General features: G+C 38.9%; 1 protein-coding gene across 1 annotated transcript in view; it reads left to right on the plus strand.

Moving 5' to 3' along the window:
* Window positions 1–18070, plus strand: part of LOC311063059 (uncharacterized protein) — a 48121-nt gene that overhangs the window by 2099 nt on the left and 27952 nt on the right. The window contains exons 2-7 of the mRNA XM_084082271.1: window positions 2178–2248; window positions 4060–4121; window positions 7374–7452; window positions 11434–11524; window positions 13932–13993; window positions 17005–17038. The gene's annotated coding sequence lies outside the window, so the exon portion shown is untranslated. The remainder of the gene's footprint in view (window positions 1–2177; window positions 2249–4059; window positions 4122–7373; window positions 7453–11433; window positions 11525–13931; window positions 13994–17004; window positions 17039–18070) is intronic.

An 18070-nucleotide genomic window follows, 5' to 3' on the forward strand; every position in this document is an offset into this window, starting at 1 on the left:
CCCGGCCTTAATTAGCCCGTGGTGTTAGAGCCCGGCCTTAATTAGCCCGTGGTGTTAGAGTCCGGCCTTAATTAGCCCGTGGTGTTAGAGTCCGGCCTTAATTAGCCCGTGGTGTTAGAGTCCGGCCTTAATTAGCCCGTGGTGTTCGAGCCCGGCCTTAATTAGCCCGTGGTGTTCGAGCCCTGCCTTAATTAGCCCGTGGTGTTAGAGCCCGGCCTTAATTAGCCCGTGGTGTTAGAGCCCGGCCTTAATTAGCCCGTGGTGTTAGAGTCCGGCCTTAATTAGCCCGTGGTGTTAGAGTCCGGCCTTAATTAGCCCGTGGTGTTAGAGTCCGGCCTTAATTAGCCCGTGGTGTTAGAGCCCGGCCTTAATTAGCCCGTGGTGTTAGAGCCCGGCCCATGCAACCCAACAAGGGTCTGCACTTGATCACCCCAAGTCCTGAGTCCAACATCAAATTGATGTCGTTATCTTTGGCATGCTGCTGCGATTACATAACATGTTACTTCATTCTGATTAGTCGGCGCTGATATGTTAATGACACCTCGATGATAACTGAAGTTACAAGAAAGGAATCAATGAAATGCATTGAAAACATACTGCTTATGAACTTAATGCCCTAATGTGTTGTTTGGCAATTTTTGCTCCATTTAGAATGCAGAGTTTAGAGAGACAGGAAACAGACAGAGAGAGGCAGGACGTTCAGGAAGATTCCACGTCAGGCTGAACCAGTTTAGTTTTTGGCTGTGAGTAAAAAACAAACAACAATACATCTAAATGAATGGTGTTATTCTAAAAGGCATAAAATAATGTTAGAGCTCAACAATAGAAACTCTGTGTCTGTGTCTCTGCTGACTGTAAGGACAGTCAGCAAAGTATTGTATATGTCACACTGCATTCCATTCAATCCTGCCTCTCATTAACCACATTATGTACCTGCTGTCATGCTGAAGGTTATGAACCCTTTGTTTAATAAGCATATCTCATGCATGGGATCACAGTAACGTGACAACATCTCATCAACAAAATTCCTGTTAATGCTTCCTTGCCAAACTAAAAACTAGTTTAGTTGGTAGATCTTGATCTCCTCTCCTAACACTGTCATGTGTACATAGTCAGTGCATCATTGTTGTCGTGCAAAAACCTTTTATGTTGAAACCCTGACCCATAAATTAATAACCTTCATCATACAAGAGTGTCACAAAAAAAGTAGTGAAAATAGCAGATCTACAAGCTCACATTTCTTTCTTTTGTTGTTGTATATTTTTTAACCTTTATTTAACCAGTAAAATCACATTGAGACCATGGTCTCTTTTACCAGTGTGCACTGGCCAAGAGAAGAGGCAAATAATACAATATATAAATATAATAATACAAAATGGACATACAAGGTTTCCACCAGACAGCAACAACATACTACATATACAGTGTGAATATAATGATATGGGGTGCCGATGGCCTAGCGGTGCATACAGTACCACATGTAGGATCTAATGTCACCTGACAGCAAGTCACAGGCTCGATTCCCAAATCCCACAGCCTTTGCTGCATGTCACTCCCTGTCTCTCTCTCTCTCTCTCTCTCTCTCTCTCTCTGTGTCCTGTCTGTCTCTACTGTAGTATCCAAAATAAAGGTAGAAAAGCCCAACAATATATATACTATATATATCAAATATATATTTATTGTTGCTTGCATAAAGTTCAGGGTTGAATTTCAGTCCCAGTATATTATTACATCACACATAAACATGTCCTGATGCCATCAGTTGTTTTATGAAGCATAAATGTGATCATCAGCTGACTGACAAACTGCAGGTTCATCTAAAATTCTATTATTATTGTATTATATTATTACGAGTGCTATAATTATAGTGTTATTATAAGCTAATTATATCTTAACAGGGGTATGATAGAAAGTGTTACCTAAATATAAAATGCATTCTTAAACCAAACATATATTTTACATAGTGAGGAGTCTATACTGTCTATAGGACATTATTCAATAAGAACAATTATTATATATTATATAACTGTCTATATTATATAACTCTCTACAATTGGTTCAATTTGGTCTTGCTTGATTTGGTGAATTAAAAAATATTTATTTTGAGTAAAAGAATCAAACTCTAATCCAATGACATGAGAGATGTCCTTATACGTGTTGTCTATGTTCTGTTTCAGTGACCTCTCATCATGTTCAGATGACCTCTCATATCCTTCAGTGAGTGGCACAGAGACACTACGTTGGTACAGTAAGTAAAAACAACAGAAAAGAAAATGAATGAACTGAACAAAACACCTTTTAATAAGCAGACATCTATGATCACCAATACAAAGAATTTAACTATTTATTACTGTAGAAACAACTCTGTGTGTTTGTGCGTATCAGATTTGATATGACCTGCGGCTTAAATATATTATTTATGTCCTGCCAGTATAGTCATGTGAACCTGCGTGGGCACATAGGCTGTTTTTCTGTTTTAATCTTATCCAATCAGGAGAGAGAACTCATACAGGATACAGATTAAACAAGTGACATTTTGAAGCTCTGTAGTAATGATTAATATCATAGTATAGATCTAACACTGTTACTGAACAAACGCTCTATAGTAATGATTACTATCATCATATAGATCTAGTTAACACTGATACTGAACAAACACGCTATAGTAATGATTACTATCACAATATAGACTAAATAATAAAACTTTTTGTTTTAACCAAAGAATATCACTTACTCACTATCACTACTAGGTGGTAAAATAAATCGATGTAGGCAATGAATTCATGCTTGCAGACGAGACATCATAATGTCTCTAACTTTAAAGCTGGTAGGAGAGATAACATCTTGATGCTTCACTAGATTCAGAACATTCCAAACACGCAGCACTGACAACATGTACTATAGGTCAAGGGTTCACAAACTGGGGGTCTGGACCCCCATGGGGGTCGCCAAATGATTGTGAGGGGTCCCCAGATGATTATCTTAATGTGCAACATTGTTTTTTTTTCAAAACAAACCAACATACAGTATAAGTGTATACAGGGTATCTGCACATTTCTAAAGCTACAATTTAATGACTTTTAGACCTTTTTAATACCTCTGAAATGCAAAAAAAAGAATAATAAGACCATTGCTTGTCAAAAGTAACCAACAAACTACATATAAAAAATATGGCTTTATTTTAAATTAGTCAATCTACAAGCTCACAACACCTTGCAATACGACTAAATGTAATACCTCAGTTCAAATATGATTGATTATTTTTGGGGGGTCGCCAGTTCACATGATTATTTTGGGGAGTCGCGGCCTGAACAGTTTTTGAACCCTTGCTATAGGTTACTATAGACTATATGAGTGGCTGACAATCACATACTCACAACACACATCCACCAGGGCCGGATCCTGAGGGCATGCATTGGCCCCTGGGCCTGACACTGCATCACTGCCATACAGGGTCTTAAACAATCAGGCAGTATACATGTACAACCTCACACTAAAACATCCATTCATATCATACCGTTTTGATTGATTGATTGATTGATGTACTTTATTTAGTAAGACACCGTCCAGTCATCAATGTGAACCAGCACAGTGTGAATTAACACAGGAATGACCCTGTCAGCACATCAATGTGTGTTACTTCTTTAGTAAGCTGCTACAGTTTGTTCAACTACAACTAACTAAGTAACTTGGAAGGACACTTGCGGAAAAAACACATGTGTTCACTTTTATACTTAATGTCTTACTGTACCACACACTGTTTACATTTATGACTCATTATTAAATCAATCAATCAATCAATCAAAAAAAAACAACAACTAGGCCTTAGCAGACAGAACTGAGAAAAATAGATAAGGAACTAAAATCTCAGAATTACCAGCTCACAACAACCCGGTATAGGACGCGTTGTGAGCCTGTAGATCTGCAATTCACTTCATCTAGACAACATAGATCAGGGGTTTTCAATTGATTGTGAATCAGGGACCACCACACTGACAAAGAATCAACCTGGGGACCACTGTTCCGTTGGGCTAAGATGTTTTTTTCACTGTGTGGCAGGAAGCTGGTGTGTTCTACAGCCGTTTGGATTGTTTCCTCCTTAAACACAGCAGACAGAAGAGGTGAGCATTATGTACATTATGTAACTACCAGTAATTTAAAATATATAACTGTAAGCAGCAATACGAGGGCCAAGCAATTCAATACAGGATGTGCAATATGCAATATCTACAATATGCAAGGGTCATCGCCAGGTCAGCTTGTGATGGATATTCCCATCAATATCATTTTTTTGCCACAGACATGCAAAACGAGCAAAAAGACATTGGCCTACCCCCACATGTATACAGTACTAATGGACTCTTGATGTGCCATAGTGTCTAAGTACTCTATTTCACTGCACTACACATTTAAAACAAGACTAAATTATTTTTGGAATAGATATTTTTGCTTTGTGATTATCATTTCTTCTAGCTTCTAGCTTCTTCTGCACATAATTTATTAACACTTGCGTGTCTAACCCGTCAATCTGGCCGATTTTGGGAATGTAAAGTGGATTATCCATTGCATAAACCTGTGCGGACAACTCGCTTGCTTTTGACATCAGGGTATCTCTCTCTCTCTCTCTCTCTCTCTCTCTCTCTCTCGCTCACTCGCTCGCTCACACACACTCAGACAAACACACCGCATGCAAAAAAAAATTCATAGACCTGGCTGCTTATTTCTCTTGCAAACACGTTTGGCAACGCTGCCTGCATGTAACTAATGCTGCGCCAAGAGATCTGATCTACAAGCAGAGGGCGCGTCAGGCAGCGACTGTTTTCTGTTTGCAGATCAGATATTTAGCGCAGGAGTAGAGCAGGAATGAGCACATTTGTGGAACATACCGATGTGTTCACTTGTTGCGCTGACAGGGAGGAGGAGAGGAGACGCTTTTGTCAGCAACGTGGACAGCTGATAGAAGGAGACGCTTTACGCTCAGGCAATAATGTGAATATTATTATTATGATTAATAATAATATTGGTTTGTCAAGAGATATCCATGTGTTTTGGACAATGGAGATAGTCACGTAATTAGTGGCTTCAGTGGTTCATATAGGCTATCCATGTTTCCCTCAAGAGTTTAATGTACTGCTACAGATCGCGCTGTTTTATACGCTTTTTTAAATAAAGATTTTACATACAGAATCTGCAGTTACCATTACAAGTTAGCCTATTTTATAATGTTTCTGCCTGCCTACAACAACATATGTGAGCTCACTGACTGAGCAGAGTGCAGTTGAAATGTTAATAGCTATTTAAAAGACAATGGAACCCCCACTGTGTGGGGGAGAAGGTGTCAGCTTGTCTGGAGCACGGAGGGGAGACAGTGGCCAATAGAATAGCTGGGAAAAAAATGCCTTTTTCACCTGAAAGTCAGGCAGCATATGGGATGGTGAAACCCCAGACATAGGAGTGTTAATGAGCATGTTACTTTACGAGTCACCAAAGTTAGTCTATTCAAACACATTTTAGTATTTGTTTACGTTATAATGAAGAACATATATAGGCTATATTTTGATTTTTTTTTTCTAAATAAAAGATGTGCCACAGACACATTTGTCCGTGTACGGACATGTTGATGACCTCTGCCTGTTCACACTTACATTACTGGGGTTTCACCATCCCATACACTGCCTGATTTGGGGATTTTCCAGCTATTCTATTGGTCACTGTCTCCCCTCTGTGCTCCAGACGAGCTGACACCTTCTCCCCCACACATTGGGGGTTCCACATATGTTGTTGTAGGCAGAAACATTATAAAATAGGCTAACTTGTAATGGTAACTGCAGATTCTGTATGTAAAATCTTTATAAAAAAAAGTGTATAAAGCAGCGCGATCTGTAACGTTACATTAAACTCTTGAGGGAAACATGGATATGAACCGCTGAAGCCACTGTCTAATTACGTGACTATCTCCATTGTCCAAAACACATGGATCTCTCTTGACAAACCAATATTATTATTATTATTCATAATAATAATATTCCCATTATTGCCTGAGCGTAAAGCGTCTCCTTCTATCAGCTGTCCACGTTGCTGACAAAACCGTCTCCTCCTCCCTGTCAGCGCAACAAGTGAACACATCGGTATGTTCCAAAAATGTGCTCATTCCTGCTCTACTCCTGCGCTAAATATCTGATCTGCAAACAAAAAACAGTCGCTGCCTGACACGCCCTCTGCTTGTAGATCAGATCTGTTGGCGCAGCATTATAAAACAGCACAATCTGTAACGAACACATCGCTATGCTTCACACATGTGCTCAATCCTGCGCAAAATATCTGAACTACAAGCATAAAACAGTTGCTGCGTGACAAGCTGTATGCTTGTAGATCTGATCTTTTTCCGCCGCGAGAGAAATAAGCAGTCAGGTCTATGAAAATGTTACTGCATGCGTTGTCCCCTGAGAAAACAGTGAGGCATGAAGCAGTCGTGTGTATTTCTGTCTGTCTCCTATATGTCATCATGAGTTGTGAATGTGGGGATCGCATTTTTACTTTTTTAAAAAGCAAAACGTCCTTTGTATTATTATTATTTATGTTTATTTGACAAGGACAATACAAAAACAATGAGTCAAGTTATAAAAACATGAAACCATTGCATTGTATATGGGGTTTATAGCCGAGGCTAATTTGCAACCCCAGTCCCTGGTTAGACCTTTCTATAAATATTTACTGCATTGTATATGGGGTTTATAGCCGAGGCTAATTTGCAACCCCAGTCCCTGGTTAGACCTTTCTATAAATATTTACCTAATAAAAAAATCATTTACAAAAGGACATGCATGAAGCTCTAATCTAAAGTACGGAAATATATGTATATCTGCAAAGTAACTAGTAACTAAAGTTTTCAAATAATTGTAGTGAAGTAAAAGTACAAGATTTGCCTCTGAGATGTAGTGGAGTAGAAAAGTATTACCATTATAATGTAATTATATATATATAATTATAATAATAATAATAATAATAATAGAAAGACGTGAAAAACAAGCCCAAAGTCGCTTATAATAAGCAGACATGGCAACATAGACAAATTAGCCGAAATATAACGGCTGGGATGGTATATATGGGGCTAATTTCATATTTATAATACGTTTCAGAAGAAAAAAAAACAGAGATGATTTGAATCAAATATTTAGGAAAAGTCATGAAAGGGGAATTTCCTCTGAGCTTCATGAGAGAAGATAATCCACTTTACATTCTTAAAATCGTCCAGATTGAGCGCCTAGTCACTCGAGTGTTAATGAGTGAATTAATGCTGAAATGAAACGTGACGTGCACGTGCACTATGATGTGCAGTATGCAATATATTAATAATGTATTTGTCTCATCAGCAGGAACAGGAGGAGCAGTGGTACATCCCCGGAGGTTGTGGGTTCTACGTCCTCCCGGTGGGGGCTCCTCAGCTGGCAGGTGAGTCAGTAGGTTACAACAGTGACAACACAGAGATGTGTGTGGAGAGGAATCAGTTGTCATAACGATTAAATTGGGGAGAAAAAGGGGTAAAAAAACAACAACAACAACAACATATGCATAACACCCAGGGGTCATCACCATGGCAGCTTGTTATGGACATTTTCATCAATATTTCCTTTTTGCCACGGACATGCAAAATGATCATTTTACCAAAAACACATTGGCCTAGCCCTAAATGTATACTAATGGACCCCTAATGTGTCATAGGGTCTATTCCAATGTGCTGCACATTTTAAAACAATAGTAGGCCTATGTCTGCATTAACTACTGAGACACTTAACCACCAAAAAGAAACAATGGATAAATGAACTTGACATTGAAAACAGTAGTAGTTTAGTTTCCAACAAATGCACAACCGACACTTCACACACAAGGTTGCAGATTTACAGTTGTATTTAAATATTAAAAGGGGCGGCCATAGCTGAGTGGTTAGTGAGCCCGCCTTGAAAGCCAGAGGTCCTGGTTGCCCCAGGTTCGATTCCAGGCCAGGCCAGCATATGTGTCGATGAAATGAAATTTGTCCCTGAGCAAGACTCTTATCCCCTAATTGCTCACAGGTTCTCATTGGAAACAAGACCGCAAGGACTTTCATGAACGAACTGTTAAAAGGAATTATCCTTAAATGCCAGCTTACACGTCTTCAGCTTCAGGGTGTGGGAAGCAGACTCTTTTGTAATCTCAGTGGTGATTTGATTTGATTTCATTGCAACCAATAAGGTCAAAAAGACAATTAAGGATAAACAACATGCAGTATTGTCATAGACTTATTTACACTGTGGTCCCCTAGATAGTGTTCTAGAATGTTTGTGTTGGATGTTTGCCAGGAGTTTGTTGATTTCCACATGTATTAAAGTTAAAGTTGGTCTGTTCCAAATGCTTTAACCACAGAAAGTGTAACCAGAGTGTTCACCTCTGATCAAAGTTAGGTGCCTTCGCATACGGCTATTGTGACACTGCATTCAATAAAAGCCCTGTCATGCCCTTCATGAATCACTCATCATGTACTGGTATGTGGGGCATACCTTAGAGCAGGGGTTCTCAACCTTTTCAGGCCGCGACCCCCAAAATAATGATATTATTTCTCGCGACCCCCCGCGTGCACGCTCGCGGTCCCGTTCGCGCGCGCGAAGGTTATTTAATTATAATAGGTTGTTTGATAATTGTTTATTATCAAAACATTTTTGCAAAAAGTGGGGTAAATTGAGTAAATTAACTGATAAAACGTGAATTAATGATAACATAAAAAAATATTTTGTTAAAAAAAAAAGAAGTTTTTTTTTCATTTTTTTTTTTCAAATTCACCAAAAAATCTGGTGACCCCCCCAAATTATTTGGCGACCCCCCTGGGGGTCGCGACCCCCAGGTTGAGAACCACTGCCTTAGAGTAGATTTTCTCATCAACATAGAAACCTGTTCACCTGAATGGAAAACACAATTATTCAAGGTACCGTGTGGAACAAAAAAATAGCATCGCTGTTGGAACTTGATATCCTCCTGTCCTTAAGTAGCTCTGTCCTTTGACAAGCCAATCTCTATAAACCTGACAACCCAATGTTAGTGCATGCCATTATAGGCACAAAATAAATTGAGTCAACAACAGAGTGACATACTGTACAAAAGCAGAAATCAAGATACATGGATATAACATTTGATTGATTGATTGATTGAATATTTTATTAGGCAAAAGAATGTAAAACAACACATTTACATTTAAAATACTTTGTCTAACAGGTCCGTTCATAAAAGTCCTTGCGGACTTGTTTCCAATGAGGGCCTTGGTATTCTTGACTATCACTGACATTGACAATGAACCTGCTTTTACTACAGATACATACTATGACTTAGACAACAATGAGATAAGAGTGGTAGAGAATACTGATCAACAGTGAGTAACAAAAAAAGAAGAAAAAAAGGAGATAAAAATGAGAGACATTAAAGTCTCATCAGTACAGACAGTGGTTCCATTGCAAAAGGTATTATATATCATATGGCTATTATAGCGAGTGCTGGCTTTTCAAAGGACATGATTACTTGAGGGCAGAAGGCTATCAAAACAAGTTCCACCAGCTACACCTCTATCTGTAATAATTACATGTTAAATGCTTCTCACGGAAACGTCAAGGATAAAATGCCAATGGAACACCAGAACAAGGAAACTTGAGAGACAAAAAAGATATGTAGGCCAACATGATGAGTGATTAGTGAAGGGCATGCCAGGATTTTTTATTGAATGCAGTGTCACTTTAGTTTAATGTGAAGGCACCTGTCATGATTTATGACCAGGGGTGCACATAGACATAACTGGTGCACCCCTGTGCCGTGCATGCTGCGCGGCACATCAGACGAAGGGAAAATATACTGTTTATGAACTTAATGCCCTAATTTGTTGTTTGGCAATTTTTGCTCGATTTAGAATGCAGAGTTTAGAGAGACAGGAAACAGACAGAGAGAGGCAGGACGTTCAGAAAGATTCCACGTCAGGCTGAACCAGTTTAGTTTTTGGCTGTGATTAAAAAAAAAAAAAAATCTAAATGATAAATATACAGGACAAGACAATACTGTGTATACTCAGTATACACAGTATTGTCTTGTCCTGTATATTTATCATTTAGATTTTTTTTTTTTTTTAATCACAGCCAAAAACTAAACTGTATACAGTATACTATACTGTATACGGTGGGCTGGAAGGTGTTATTCTAAAAGGCATAAAATAATGGTAGAGCTCAACAATAGAAACTCTGTGTCTGTGTCTCTGCTGTAAGGATAGTCATCAAAGTATGGTATCTGTTCACACTGCATTCCATTCAATCCTGCCTCTCATTAACCACATTAAGTACCTGTTGTCATGCTGAAGGTTATGAACCCTTTGTTTCATAAGCATATCTCATGCATGGGATCACAGTAACGTGACAACATCTCATCAACAAAATCCTGTTAAAGCTTCCTTGCCAAACTAAAAACTAGTTTAGTTGGTAGATCTTGATCTCCTCTCCTAACACTGTCATGTGTACATAGTCAGTGCATCATTGTTGTCGTGCAAAAACCTTTTATGTTGAAACCCTGACCCATAAATTAATAACCTTCATCATACAAGAGTGTCACACAAAAGTAGTGAAAATAGCAGATCTACAAGCTCACATTTCTTTCTTTTGTTGTTGTATATAATATAACAAAATGTACAGCAACAACATACTACATATACAGTGTGAATATAATTATATGGGGTGCCGATGGCCTAGCGGTGCATACAGTACCACATATAGGATCTAATGTCACCTGACAGCAAGTCACAGGCTCGATTCCCAAATCCCACAGCCTTTGCTGCATGTCACTCCCTGTGTCTCTCTCTCTCTCCCTGTGTCCAGTCTGTCTCTACTGTACTATCCAAAATAAAGGTCCAAAAGCCCCAAAATATAATATTTATTCTTACTTGCATAAAGTTCAGGGTTGAATTTCAGTCCCAGTATATTATTACATCACACATAAACATGTCCTGATGCCATCAGTAGTTTTATGAAGCATACATGTGATCATCAGCTGACTGAGCAACTGCAGGTTAATCTAAAGTTATATTATTATTGTATTATATCATTACGAGTGCTATAATTATAGTGTTATTATAAGCTAATTATATCTTAACAGGGGTATGATAGAAAGTGTTACCTAAATATAAAATGCATTCTTAAACCAAACATATATTTTATATAGTGAGTCTATACTGTCTATAGGACATTATTCAATAAGAACAATTATTATATATTATATAACTGTCTATATTATATAAATCTCTACAATTGGTTCAATTTGGTCTTGCATGATTTGGTAAAATTAAAAGATATTTATTTTGAGTAAAATAATCAAACTCAATCCAATGACATGAGAGATGTCCTTATACATGTTGTCTATGATCTGTTTCAGTGACCTCTCATCATGTTCAGTGACCTCTCATCATGTTCAGATGACCTCTCATATCCTTCAGTGAGTGGCACAGAGACACTACGTTGGTACAGTAAGTAAAAACAACAGAAAACAAAATGAATGAACTGAACAAAACACCTTTTAATAAGCAGACATCTATGATCAACAATACAAAGAATTTAAACTCTGTCTCACCAGTTTCTGTTAAAACTATTTATTACTGTAGAAACAACTGTGTGTGTGTGTGTGTGTGTGTGTGTGTGTGTGTGTGTGTGTGTGTGTGTGTGTGTGTGTGTGTGTGTGTGTGTGTGTGTGTGTGTGTGTGTGTGTGTGTGTGTGTGTGTGTGTGTGTGTGTGTGTGAGAGAGTGAGGGAGAGAACAAGCAGGAGAGAGAGAGATGATATTTAGAAACACATGAACTCATTCTGCTTTCTAATTTAGATATGTTCATGAAAACTCACTAGTACATTAAACACAAAATGATTAAGTTACATTTAACAGAAATGTCCGGCCCGGGGGCCAATCAGATTTGATATGACCTGCGACTTAACTGTATTATTTATGTCCTGCCAGTATAGTCATGTGAACCTGCATGGGCACATAGGCTGTTTCTCTGTTTTAATCTTATCCAATCAGGAGAGAGAACTCATACAGGATACAGATTAAACAAGTGACATTTTGAAGCTCTATAGTAATGATTAATATCATAATATAGATCTATTTAACACTGTTACTGAACACACACTCTATAGTAATGATTACTATCATCATATAGATCTAGTCAGCACTGTTACTGAACACACACTCTATAGTAATGATTACTATCATAATATAGATCTAACACTGTTACTGAACACACACTCTATAGTAATGATTACTATCACAATATAGACTTAATAATAAAACTTTTTGTTTTAACCAAAGAATATCACTTACTCACTATCACTACTAGGTGGTAAAATAAATCGATGTAGGCAATGAATTCATGCTTGCAGACGAGACATCTTAATGTCTCTAACTTTAAAGCTGGTAGGAGAGATAACATCTTGATGCTTCACTAGATTCAGAACATTACAAACACGCAGCACTGACAACATGTACTATAGGTCAAGGGTTCCCAAACTGGGGACCGGGACCCCCGGGTGGGTCCCCAAATTATTTTGAAGGGTCCCCAGGTGATTATCTTAATGTGCAACATTGTTTTCTTACAAAATAAACCAACATACAGTATAAGTGTATACAGGGTATCTGCACATTTCTAAAGTTACAATTTAAGGACTTTTAAGACCTTTTTAATACCTCTGAAAACACATAATAAGACCATTGCTACGTCAAAAGTAACCGAAAAACTACATATAAAAAAAAAGAAGAAAGTGGCTTTATTTTAAATTAGTCGATCTGCAAGCTCACAACACCTTGCAATACGACTAAATGTAATACCTCAGTCCAAATATGATTGATTATTTTGGGGATCCCCAGTTCACATATAATTATTTTGTGGGGTCGCGCCCTGAACAGTTTGTGAACCCTTGCTATAGGTTACTATAGACTATATGTGTGGCTGACAATCACATACTCACAACACACATCCACCAGGGCCGGATCCTGAGGGCATGCATGGCCCCCTGGGCCTGACACTGCATCACTGCCATACAGGGTCTTAAACAATCAGGCAGTATACATGTAGAACCTCATATCTTCCACCGTCCAGTCATCAATGTGAACCAGCACAGTGGCACAGTGTGAATTAACACAGGAATGACCCTGGCAGCACATGAATGTGTGTTACTTCTTTAGTAAGCTGCTACAGTTTGTTCAACTACAACTAACTAAGTCACTTGGAAAGACACTTGTGGACAAACCACACATGTGTTGACTTTTAGCTTTAACGTCACTTTTATGCCCATATATGGAGGTCCCTGATGTCATCAATAAGACGTCATCTTATTGTAATCTTATCATCGATTACTGTACCACATGCTGTTTACATTTATGACTGATTATTCAATCAATCAATCAATCAATCAATCAATCAATCAAAAAACAACAACAACAACAACAACAACTAGGCCTTAGCAGACAGAACTGAGAATAAGGAACTGAAATCTCAGATTTACAAGCTCACAACAACAACAACCCGTTAGGACACGCTGTGAGCTTGTAGATCTGCTATTCACTTCATCTAGACAACATAGATCAGGGGTTTTCAATTGATTGTGAATCAGGGACCACCACACTGACAAAGAATCAACCTGGGGACCACTGTTGTGTTGGACTAAGATGTTTATGTTTAGGTAACACTTGTTATGCATCCCACTGTTTCTCAACCTGTGTGTGTGTGTGTGTGTGTGTGTGTGTGTGCGTGTGCGTGTGCGTGTGCGTGTGCGTGTGCGCGTGCGTGCGTGCGTGCGTGCGTGCGTGCGTGCGTGCGTGCGTGCGTGCGTGTGTGCGCACGTGAAAGTAAAATTGACTTTTTTGTTTTTTTCACTGTGTGGCAGGAAGCTGGTGCGTTCTACAGCCGTTTGGATTGTTTCCTCCTTAAACACAGCAGACAGAAGAGGTGAGCATTATGTACATTATGTAACTACCAGTTTAATTTAAAATATATAACTGTAAGCAGCAATAAGAGGGCCAAGCAATTCAATACAGGATGTGCAATATGCAATATCTACAATATGCAAGGGTCATCGCCAGGTCAGCTTGTGATGGATATTCCCATCAATATAATTTTTTTGCCACAGACATGCAAAACGAGCAAAAACACATTGGCCTACCCCCACATGTATACAGTACTAATGGACTCTTGATGTGCCATAGTGTCTACTCTATTTCACTGTACTACACATTTAAAACAAGACTAAATTATTTTTGGGATAGATATTTTTGCTTTGTGATTATCATTTCTTCTAGCTTCTAGCTTCTTCTGCACATAATTTATTAACACTTGCGTGTCTAACCCGTCAATCTGGCCGATTTTGAGAATGTAAAGTGGATTATCCATTGCATAAACCTGTGCGGACAACTCGCTTGCTTTTGACATCAGGGCATCTCTCTCTCTCTCTCTCTCGCTCTCGCTCGCTCGCTCGCTCGCTCACACACACTCAGACAAACACACCGCATGCAAGAAAAAATTCATAGACCTGGCTGCTTATTTCTCTTGCAAAAACGTTTGGCAACGCAGCCTGCATGTAACTAATGCTGCGCCAAGAGATCTGATCTACAAGCAGAGGGCGCGTCAGGCAGCAACTGTTTTCTGTTTGCAGATCAGATATTTAGCGCAGGAGTAGAGCAGGAATGAGCACATTTGTGGAACATACCGATGTGTTCACTTGTTGCACTGACAGGGAGGAGGAGAGGAGACGCTTTTGTCAGCAACGTGGACAGCTGATAGAAGGAGACGCTTTACGCTCAGGCAATAATGTGAATATTATTATTACGATTAATAATAATATTGGTTTGTCAAGAGATATCCATGTGTTTTATATAGGCTATATTTTGATTTCTTTTTCTAAATAAAAGATGTGCCACAGACACATTTGTCCGTGTACGGACATGTTGATGACCTCTGCCTGTTAACACTTACATGACTGGGGTTTCACCATCCCATACACTGCCTGATTTGGGGATCAAAAAGACAGTTTTTTCCAGCTATTCTATTGGTCATTGTCTCCCCTCTGTGCTCCAGACGAGCTGACACCTTCTCCCCCACACAGTGGGGGTTCCATTGTCTTTTAAATAGCTATTAACATTTCAACTGCACTCTGCTCAGTGAGCGAGCTCACATATGTTGTTGTAGGCAGGCAGAAACATTATAAATTAGGCTAACTTGTAATGGTAACTGCAGATTCTGTATGTAAAATCTTTATAAAAAAAAGCGTATAAAACAGCGCGATCTGTAGCATTAAATTAAACTCTTAAGGGAAACATGGATATGAACCACTGAAGCCACTGTATAATTAGGTGACTATCTCCATTGTCCAAAACACATGGATATCTCTTGACAAACCAATATTATTATTATTCATAATAATAATATTCACATTATTGCCTGAGCGTAAAGCGTCTCCTTCTATCAGCTGTCCACGTTGCTGACAAAAGCGTCTCCTCTCCTCTCCATGTCAGCGCAACAAGTGAACACATCGGTATGTTCCACAAATGTGCTCATTCCTGCTCTACTCCTGCGCTAAATATCTGATCTGCAAACAGAAAACAGTTGCTGCGTGACAAGCTGTATGCTTGTAGATCTGATCTTTTTTACGCCGCGAGAGAAATAAGCAGTCAGGTCTATGAAAATGTTACTGCATGCGTTGTCCCCTGAGAAAACTGTGAGGCATGAAGCAGTCGTGTGTATTTCTGTCTGTCTCCTATATGTCATCATGAGTTGTGAATGTGGGGATCGCATTTTTAGCTGCTTATTTTAAAAAAGCAAACGTTTCAGTCCTTTTTATTATTATTATTTATGTTTATTTGACAAGGACAATACAAAAACAATGAGTCAAGTTATAAAAACATGAAACCATTGCATTGTATATGGGGTTTATAGCCGAGGCTAATTTGCAACCCCAGTCCCTGGTTAGACCTTTTATAAATATTTACCTAATAAAAAAATCATTTACAAAAGGACATGCATGAAGCTCTAATCTAAAGTACGAAAATATATGTATATCTGCAAAGTAACTAGTAACTAAAGTTTTCAAATAATTGTAGTGAAGTAAAAGTACAAGATTTGCCTCTGAGATGTAGTGGAGTAGAAAATTCTTACCATTATAATGTAATTATCCTACTATAATTCTAGTAACCTCTGTGCGTTTGTAGTGGTGGTCTCTGTAGTGGTGGTGAAGACACCCGGTTCTCCTCACTGGCTGGACCAATTGCTCTGATTTTGCTCACAGCCATTGACCATTACCATCTGAACTTAACTGTGAAGCCCGTTTTTCAATTTCCTCAAATCTCAGCTTCTTATTAGCGTTTTTGTGTCAAACACTGTCGCCATGGTTACGGGGCTGCCCAGCTATGGGACGAACTGCCTGCTCCCGGGTTGCCAGATCATGTGCGCATATCCCCCCCGCGGCTGCGCTGCGCCGACCGGGTATGGTCTAGTATATATAATTATAATAATAATAATAATAGAAAGACGTGAAAAACAAGCCCAAAGTCGCTTATAATAAGCAGACATGGCAACATAGACAGAGCGCTGGCTGCGCGGTCTGCGGGGGGTCTCGAGGTGTCAACTGCTCTTCCCTGGGGGAGAGAGGGTGAGTGCGGTCAAATTAGCCGAAATATAACGGCTGGGATGGTATATATGGGGCTAATTTCATATTTATAATACGTTTCAGAAGAAAAAAACAAACAAAGATGATTTGAATCAAATATTTAGGAAAGGGGGATGAAAAGGGGAATTTCCTCTGAGCTTCATGAGAGAAGATAATCCACTTTACATTCTTAAAATCGTCCAGATTGAGCGGCTAGTCACTCGAGTGTTAATGAGTGAATTAATGCTGAAATGAAACGTGACGTACACAACTATGATGTGCAGTATGCAATATATTAATAATGTATTTGTCTCATCAGCAGGAACAGGAGGAGCAGTGGTACATCCCCGGAGGTTGTGGGTTCTACGTCCTCCCGGTGGGGGCTCCTCAGCTGGCAGGTGAGTCATTAGGTCACAACAGTGACAACACAGAGATGTGTGTGGAGAGGAATCAATTAGCATAACGATTAAATTGGGGAGAAAGAGGGGTAAAAAAAACAACAACAACAACATATGCATAACACCCAGGGGTCATCACCATGGCATCTTGTTATGGACATTTTCATCAATATTTCCTTTTTGCCACGGACATGCAAAATGATCATTTTTACCAAAAACACATTGGCCTAGCCCTAAATGTATACTAATGGACCCCTAATGTGTCATAGGGTCTATTCCAATGTGCTGCACATTTTAAAACAATAGTATGTCTGCATTAACTACTGAGACACTTAACCACCAAAAAGAAACAATGGATAAATGAACTTGACATTGAAAACAGTAGTAGTTTAGTTTCTAACAAATGCACAATCAACTCTTCACACGCAAGGTTGCAGATTTACAAGTGATACATTTACAAATATTTATACACATCTGAACAGTTGTATTTAAATGCCAGCTTACAAGTCTTCAGCTTCAGGGTGTGGGAAGCAGACTCTTTTGTAATCTCAGTGGTGATTTGATTTCATTGCAACCAACAAGGTCAAAAAGACAATCAAGGATAAACAACATGCAGTATTGTCATAGACTTATTTACACTGTGGTCCCCTAGATAGTGTTCTAGAAATGTGTTGGATGTTTGCCAGGAGTTTGTTGATTTCCACATGTATTAAAGTTAAAGTTGGTCTGTTCCAAATGCTTTGACCACAGAAAGTGTAACCAGAGTGTTCACCTCTGATCAAAGTTAGGTGCCTTCACATACGGCTATTGTGACACTGCATTCAATAAAAGCCCTGTCATGCCCTTCATGAATCACTCATCATGTACTGGTATGTGGGGCATACCTTAGAGTAGATTTTCTCATCAACATAGAAACCTGTTCACCTGAATGGAAAACACAATTATTGAAGGTACCGTGTGGAACAAAAAAATAGCATCACTGGTAGA

The sequence above is a fragment of the Gymnoscopelus microlampas genome (assembly GCF_963454915.1).
Source record: "Gymnoscopelus microlampas genome assembly, chromosome: 16".
NCBI lineage: Eukaryota > Metazoa > Chordata > Actinopteri > Myctophiformes > Myctophidae > Gymnoscopelus > Gymnoscopelus microlampas.